The sequence below is a fragment of the Acipenser ruthenus genome, chromosome 12 (genome assembly GCF_902713425.1).
Source record: "Acipenser ruthenus chromosome 12, fAciRut3.2 maternal haplotype, whole genome shotgun sequence".
Taxonomy (NCBI): domain Eukaryota; kingdom Metazoa; phylum Chordata; class Actinopteri; order Acipenseriformes; family Acipenseridae; genus Acipenser; species Acipenser ruthenus.
Genome location: NC_081200.1, coordinates 23,095,410 through 23,104,095, shown reverse-complemented (window position 1 = coordinate 23,104,095; position 8,686 = coordinate 23,095,410). Strand labels below are relative to the sequence as shown.

General features: G+C 39.0%; 1 long non-coding RNA gene across 1 annotated transcript; it reads right to left on the bottom strand.

Moving 5' to 3' along the window:
• Positions 1-3,037: 3,037 nt before the first annotated feature.
• LOC131740000 (uncharacterized) lies at positions 3,038-4,646 on the bottom strand. The gene is made up of 3 exons (XR_009330632.1): positions 4,546-4,646; positions 4,014-4,173; positions 3,038-3,429 (listed from the first exon to the last, which is right to left on the bottom strand). It is a non-coding gene; the product is annotated as an uncharacterized LOC131740000 (long non-coding RNA).
• Between the last annotated feature and the right edge of the window lie 4,040 nt (positions 4,647-8,686).

Genomic DNA, 8,686 nt, shown 5'->3' with positions numbered 1-8,686 from the left:
TTTCAAAATCTCTGTGACAATGTTTAGCCTTTGGAATAGTGGGGTTGGATGGTTTTAACAATGGAGTTGCTATTCTGTGGGTATAAAGGATTGTAGAGAACGAACAAGCCGAAATTGAAAAGTATTGTCTGTGGAATAGGTGTGCAAAACAAAACTATTGCAGCATGGTTGTACAATTCAAAGATTAATGTGTTAGCCTCACTTAATGGAAGACTATGGCATAAAATTGTTTTTTAACAACTATTCTTTATAATAAGGGTAAACCGCTCTCTGACCTAAATATAACTGGCCCAGGGCAACCAGTTAAGACACTCAATGCTGTGCTGCAGTACATTACAAGTAACAAGGAGCCTGCAGTTTTCTGAATAAAAAAGATGTATATGTACTGTATGTACTGGATATTCCTGGGTTCAAATCCTGCCCTTGTCAATATTACAAAAAAAAAAAAAAAAAATAGTGACGGGAGAGGGATGAGGGAAGTATTCTGTATTGCTGATACATAGTGACATTGACAGGCAAGGTCAAATGGAAAGCTCTAAATGATGCACTAGACTGCAGGTATGTAGAGACATTGACCTTGCTTGTCAATACTGCCTGTATCCAGCATTATAGCTATACAATAATCTTTAATCTCTTGGGGCCGGTTTTTCAAAACTTTTAATCTGGATCAAAGTTATTCGGATTTTGTAGTCCTATATTTTGTGATTGAGATTACTTTTATCTTTTTGATCCGTTTTTTTCCGAAAATGTCACTGCTGGATTACATTTATTCAGATAACAAATAATTATGATTACGAAATCCAGTTTTTTGAAGTAGGCTAGTTCTTAATATACAGACTAACTTCACTATAACAAACCCTTCTTATAACGAACACCCATTTTTAACGCTCTCAACAGCAAGAATTGTTTTTTTCAATGCAAATTAGCCCTATTAGAACGATCATGTACAGGATCAACCCGGATACAACTTTCTCCAGTGTCAAGTGTTATTCACTCAGTGAAAACAAAGACCATGGTTGACTTATTCAAAGATAACACAATTCAAAGATGACCTATTGTAGTACAAATCATGCATGACGAATGCAATCGTTGCCTGTCCGTCATCTTCACACAAACTGCAACCAGGCAACGGGCGTGAGGAGCAATCTGCGCTGGATAGTTTTTTCAAGAGAAAGGACATGTAATTACTGTATTCAGCATGTAAGTGTACATTCTTTCCTTTTTCATTTCTTTACTGTTTTCTTTTAAACATACCTGTAGCAGGGCGATTGCCCTGCACAGGGGGAGATTAGTGTTGGTGTAATTTATATGTGGAAACGGGTTTGTTTTGTGTGCTTTTTGGAGTTGTTATGTTTGCCTGACTTCTGTATGTGTCCTCTGTGCGTTTCCATCGTTGGTAGCATCAAATGTCCCTTTTCTTTACTTTCTGTTTTGTGTTTAATAAATCCTGCGCGCCTGTGCCGGCGTTTTAACTCCAACTTCAATGTCTCTCTGTCTTGCAATACGGTTACCCACACATGTGACACAAGTACCTTGTCACAATTCTGTTTAAATGTTGACCAATGTGAAGGAATCTTCATAAAAGTACTATATATTGATGTTCAATTCAAATTTGCCATTTTGTCATTATTCTGACACAGAAAAATGCCAAACCCTATTATAGTAAACACACTGATATAACGAACATTTCTCCAGGTCCCATGGCCATTCGTGACAGTGAAGTTAGCTTGTATATATATATATATATATATATATATATATATATATATATATATATATATATATATACACCGTAAAACTTTAAATAAACGCCCCAGCGATTATTTACAATATTTGCCAGTAGCCCTGGCGCCTACTGGAGATCAGCAACTATATGAGACTCAGCTTTTATTATGTTAGATTACTGTAGCGTGCATAGGGGAAGGCAGCAGTAGGGCTGGTAGGTGACGTAATCACACACAAAGACATAAACCCCATATATACGCTCCTTGCAAGTGAGCCGGCTCTTTTGTACAGCGGTATTGGCGCTATGCTTTAGTGTGAGATGTCCTGGGTTCACGCCCGCCCTCCGCCTGTGTGTAGATTGCCTTGCCCTGTGTGATGCGCCTGCCTGCAGGAACCAGGATCGCTACATTGGTGTCAGAAGTGGACAGAGGTACCTCGGTACGCACTCGTCGGACTGTAGCCTGGTTAGCAATCCGGGGCGGACTTGAGGCTGGCAGGGGAGAGTGTAGCGTGCATGGGGGAAGGCAGCAGTAGGGCTGGTAGGTGACGTAATCACACACAAAGACATAAGCCCAATATACGCTCCTTGCAAGGGAGCCGGTTCTTTTGTACAGCGGTATCAGCGCTATGCTTTAGTGCGAGAGGTCCTGGGTTCGCGCCCGCCCTCCGCCTGTGTGTGGATTGCCTCTCCCTGTGAGATGCACCTGCCTGCGGGAACCAGGATCGCTACATTACTAACATCTTGAAATACTTCAGATGCAATCATGAAAAAGCTGCCTGCACACAGCCTTATAGAAATGACATAAGTAAATTACAACATTCCAGCATTAAAGGTTGTGTCAGTGGGTAATTATAATAATAATAAAAAACAGTAAAATCCACTAAAGACAGCCCTGTAAATATCGGAACACAAGCTTGTATGAATACAAAAAAAAAACACACACAACACGTACAAATACAGTAAAAGGCAACCCTGTTAATATCAGAAAACAAGTTTGTATTTTACTGACTTTCAGCACGATCAAAAACCCTGAGCCTCAGGGTCTTCCCAGATAGCACACATATTCTGGCCCAGTACTGGCCCGACTACGGCTGTGATTCTGGCGCGATGCCGGCTGCCGGAATCGGTCTGATGTCAAACTGTATTACGGCCCTTTATCGGTCCGAGGGAGCCGGACCGGACCCGGCAGCCAGGTTAGGCCCGGTTCTGTCAACCAGAACTGGGCCAATTACGGCTGTGATTCTGGCACGATCCCGGCAGCCAGGCTCGGCCCGATTCCGTTTCAAATAATAGAAAAAGGGGGTTATTTACAGTGGGCTGTTAGCAATGACGGACTTGGAACAAAATTTAGCCCTGGCATTTATCATGGACGCCAGCCCACACATACTCATTGACAGGGGGAGGGGGGGTGGCGTTAGGGGTTTGCGGGATCTCTTCAAGTGGGGGGATGTATATGACTGACGTGTATTTCGTGCACATCTCGTTGACGACTACTAAAGCCGTAATTTATTTTTTATTTTATTTTTTAATTCACTGACAACGGCCCAAAATCCATCGACCAGTCCACTTCGGGATCGGGCCTTCTGGTTTTTTTATTTTCTCTTGCTCTCCGTCCTCCTGCTCTGTCTCCGGCTAGCTGGAACCATCTTTTTACGATCGCCTCAATTTCCTCATCCGTTACTTTGGACGTCAGGCTGTTCCTCCTAACAGCACGTATGGTAATGCAAAAAATAGAATAAATAAAAAATAAAAATTATATAAAGTAAAAAATTCACCTCAGGGCAGTGTTGGGGAAGCTAATTTGAAAAAGTAAATAGTTACTTCCCCCAATAATGACTTGCTAAGATGGAAAATATTTAACTACAGTTAAAGCTACTTGCTTGCTACTTTCAAAGCTACAATTACGTTCTTATAAAAGTATTAAACAACAGAGGATATCAACTGTTAATCACAGTATTTTCTCAATAGTCTGTTGTACAGTATTTAATAACATTTAATAAGGGAAACTCTTGTTGATGCCACATAAAAATAACAATTCAAAATGGGAAACTGACAAAGTATTTAGCTTTGAAAGAAAAATGTCCTTGCCAGTACTGGAGAGAAAGTTCACAGAGTAACAGAGTCACCTTCTTGAGATTTGGCAATGACTGCTTTTAAAATTGATTTCTAACTGGATTCAAAAAAAGTGTCTACTTAATTATTTTTGTTTATACCTGTAGCTCTGTAAGACTGAATGCATTATCATGGGAGCTCTTGTTACCTTACTAAAAAAATTAAACACACTTACCAAAAACAACATCATTTAATGTTAGGTTATTAAAATCTTTCTCTCCATTTACACCAGTCCAGTTCATTTGTTGAGCCAGGGTGTTGTTGATGGTCTTGCTGAGCAATCTCCAGACAGTTGCCTTCACATTTGTTCCCCCAATCATCCCAAGATAAGAAATCTATAAAATTAGGTGTGACAAGAGAGAACCATAATAGTTAATTATCGCAGATTTGATATCAACAGTAGTAGTTTTTTAAGAAATCCATATGGCAGATTATGAGAACCTTTGGTGCAGTGATCGTCACTCCTGGTCCTGGAGAGCCACTGCCCTGCAGGTTTTAGAGGCAACTTCAAGACCGCAATGACTGATTAAGTTAAGCTATTAAGAGCAGCTCGGTTGAAATGAAAACCCTGCAGCTCTCAAAACCAGGAGTGAAGATCACTGGTTTGGAGTATACTTTCATTATAATTGAGAGGCACAGAAACAACATTATCTATCATAATTAAAAAGGGCGGAAATGTGTATATATTTCTTTATGGTTAAAATTACCAAGCTCTTCTTCATATCGGTTTGACTCCTCAGTTTCTCCTCCAACTCCAGCATGGAGGAGATATCACCTAGGGGGAGCAAAATGTCTTCTGGCAGTTCTGGTGCAGTCCTGCCCTTTGTAAATAGGTGGGTTAGTATTTGATTCAGCAAAGCTGAATGTTGTTTTTGCTGTTCCTTTATTGTATTCTGTGTGAGACGTAAGTGAAACAAAACAGCTTTTTTATTGTGGTTTTTTTTTGTGTTTTTATTGCGATAACTTTTACTACACACATTCTAAAGGTAGTTATACATAGTGCTGCGTATGTGTGCTGATTACACTGTACCGACAATGACCCAGTGCTGGCCCGATTACAGATCGCCAACACCGATGAAGAGCCGACAGCGCCGATGAAATGCCAAGTCTGGCCCGATGCCGCTGGCTATCTGGGTCTTAATTACTGTTGAAAAACAAATTGGTAAGCTCGCTGTACAGCCGTGTGTGTATTGACTGGAACATCCAGTATGACGTGCATTATATTATTATTCATAACTAGGGGTCTACTTAAATCGAGGTCAATTTATGTATTTTTCACGAGTATGTTGCGGAATAAAATTAGGATTTCGCGGACCTGTTTAAACATTAAATAAACCTAAGTAGCCAGTATTTCACAACACTATAAAGCCTAAAAATAGTGGTACTTGCTTCCTTACTAAAAAAGTGCTGTCATTTCTTTATAAAGGCAAGCATGCAGCATCCCCCTGCAGCTGACTTGCCCATACATTGAGACTGCACGTTTTGCATCCACTGAATTGGTTGGAAGTGTAAGGCAAAGCTTTGCCAAGTTACACAGATGTGGAAATCGATTAGAAACAGCCCCAAAACTCGGTTACACAAGGGCATCTGGCATACTTTAATAAAGGCAATGTATGCAGCACATTCTTTGTCATGTTATTTGTCCCATCCAATAATTTATTTTATTAGTACCGAGTCAAAACAAAGAAAACGGGGCTATTCGGGTCTAAAATTCCAACTGCAAAAAAGTAAGCAGCAGGTTGAAGCGAGGTGGCTGTGCTGGATCGTTTTAGTACTGATTTAACTTGCAGAAAGGAATACTTCTTGTCTGGGCTGACTTTCCAGTTTGGTTTCTGAAAGCTGTTTATTTTACGTTCTGTTCAGCAGCCTCTGTAGTAGCCTTTTGTTTAATGTGTGATTCTGAAGCTAAATAGCGATCAATCGTATTTTCTCCAAAGACACATTAAGATATGCAAAACAATGACCTCAGTCAGTAAAGTTTATTTGGGAAATATCTCATCAGCTGAAATATACTTTGCTTTCTTTGTCGTCCATTTCTACTATTTTACCTCCAATGCTGAAAACTAGATTTTAGCAACCTAAATCAAAACAATGCAGCACCAACTTTGTCCCACCCCCTACTGCACAGTACAGGTCACATAAAAGCAGTAAAGACGCACTGACAGGCTGATTAAAACTTTGTCATTTGAATAGTAAACAAGAACGTTAACTGCTTCGGAGAATTTATTTTGTACATGTTACTTGTGGACGTTTTTTGTTTGTTTGTTTTTTGTTTAAGTGCAATGCACACGGGACGGCGAAGGAATAAAAAAGGGCTATCTACAGAAGGAAGATACGTAGTTTGCGTTGCTTGCGTTGTGCAGTAGTTCATTTAAATGAGGTTTCCTTTTTTTCCTCTCTGTACTTGTTTGTATGAATTGGCCCCTAAGAAGTAAATTTCGCGGTGACCCCTCAATTTCACGATTTCCGCGAAATCGCGATTTAGGTAGATCCCTATTCATAACCCGGTACTTAAAAGAGACCCGGCGTCTATTTACCATATTTCCCAGCAGCCCTGGCACTTATTAGAGACAAGTATACACCTTATTCACGCCAGACTCAAAACGAGGCTTGGTGGAGTGCTGCTGCTAGCTTCCGGTCGCTGATGTCTCCAACTGCAGTGGAGAGAAGTTATGGCATTACACTATTGCAATCCGTTTTGTGGTTCTGATTTATGAAATAATCTGTTGAAAAATATATCATTTCATCAATTTCCTAAACAAGACAAAATTAGGAAGGAATGGGTACATAAAATAAGAAGAGACATTGGTCCTAATTTTCAGGTAAAGTTATTAATTGTAGCCCCAGTGCACGTTGCCCTTTTTAGATGTTAAAACTCCAAATTCTGAACATGTATTATTTAATTATATATATATTCTTTTTTTTCTGAAGAAAAATCTCAACTTTCATTTCTGTGTGAATGTACATATTCTATAGTCACAAATTTGGATAAGGGTGTCTGCTAAGAAATAAATAAATAAATAAATAAATAAATAAATAAATAAATAATAATAATAATAATAATAATAATAATAATAATAATAATAATAATAATAATAATATACTGTCCGGGAGCCAATTGAGCATTTCCAATCAGTCCTAATCAATAGATAAGTAATATGCAGAAGCTTGAGATTATGCATGGATACTAAAGGGAATGTGTCTTGTGGGATGTAATGCCCAGTTTGTATTAAAAAATGTATATGACACACTGAGTGTACTAAAAGATTATTTATTAAGCACAACTGAACAAAATTACAAAAACATTTAGTAACACGAGTTAACAAAAAATATGCTTGAGTTACACAATACTTGGTCAGAAAGGAGATCCTTAACGTTACATTAACTCCAAATAAACTGTACAGGAATAACAGAAAGAGGGACGTTTGATTCTTGTTTTTAAAATGTCTTTACTTACCTTCTTATTATTATACTTACACTTGTTCTACACACAAAACATTGAATGTGCTAATGGAACAGCGGAATAGTATACGACTGAACAGAATCTTAATAATGGGATTAATAACTGAACAGAACTAAGCTTGGAGAAACAAACCAAGCCTAGGTTTTCGGATATGGTGTTACCTGAACCCTGTATAGTGCCTCATTCTTTTTCATTGACCAGAACGCCTTAGCCCTAACGCTACATCCATTCTCCTGCCTCTTAACTGTATTTAGAAAACAATTAACACATGATTTAAACATATTTTACGAATCTAGTATAGGTTAGTAGCTTATTCACTTTCCGATCACAAATACACTTGCTAATTTACCTTATACTTTATGAATATAACCCTCGATCCAATTGCTGTACCCTTTCTGCTGTATGTTTTTTGGAATCCTCACATTATTTTCTGCCCAATTATCAATTTCTTCAACTTTTATTTGAGGAACACATATTAAAGATTTCGTCCACATAGTGATATTATCAGTAGCTGCGGCGGCCATGACAGTTGCTTGCACACCAAGCCTCGTTTTCAACCAAACATGGCTGTTTCGTGAATAAGGCATATTGGAAGTTTGAAGTTTTACGGTATATACGCTACCGGTCAAAAGTTTTAGAACACCTCCATTTTTCCAGTTTTTATTGAAATTTACGCAGTTCAATGTCTCAATGTACTCTGAAATTAAAGCATAGAACAAATAAACAATTGGAGATAAAAAAAGAAATCATGGAATCATTTTGTTTAACAAAATTTAATCTAAATTTTTGACTCATCAAAGTAGCCACCTTTTGCAGATATAACAGCCGAACACCCTTGTGGCATTCTTTCTACAATGGAAATCAAATATTGTTCAGAAATTTCTTCCCAACACTGTTGCAGAAGTTCCCACAAATGTGTTGCACTTGAAGGTTGCTTTGCTTTCACCCTTCTGTCCAGTTCATCCCAAACCAGCTCGATGGGGTTTAAGTCTGGAGACTGTGCTGGCCATTCCATGATTTGAAGCCTACCGTCTTGTTCTTTTCTTCTAAGGTAGTTCTGACATAGCCTGGAGGTATGTTTTGGGTCATTATCTTGCTGTAGGATGAACCCCTGACCAACTAGGCGTATACCAGAGGGTATTACATGGCGCTGCAAAATGCTGTGGTAGCAGTTTTGGTTCAGGGTGCCACTCACTCTGTGCAAGTCGCCGACTCTGGATCCAGCAAAAGAGCCCCAGACCATCAAGCTTCCTCCTCCATGTTTGACAGTTGGTGTCACACACCGAGGAACCATCCTTTCGCTTACTCGATGGCGTACAAAAACCCTGCGTGATGAACCGAAGATTTCAAATTTTGATTCATCGGTCCATAAAACCTTCTTCCAG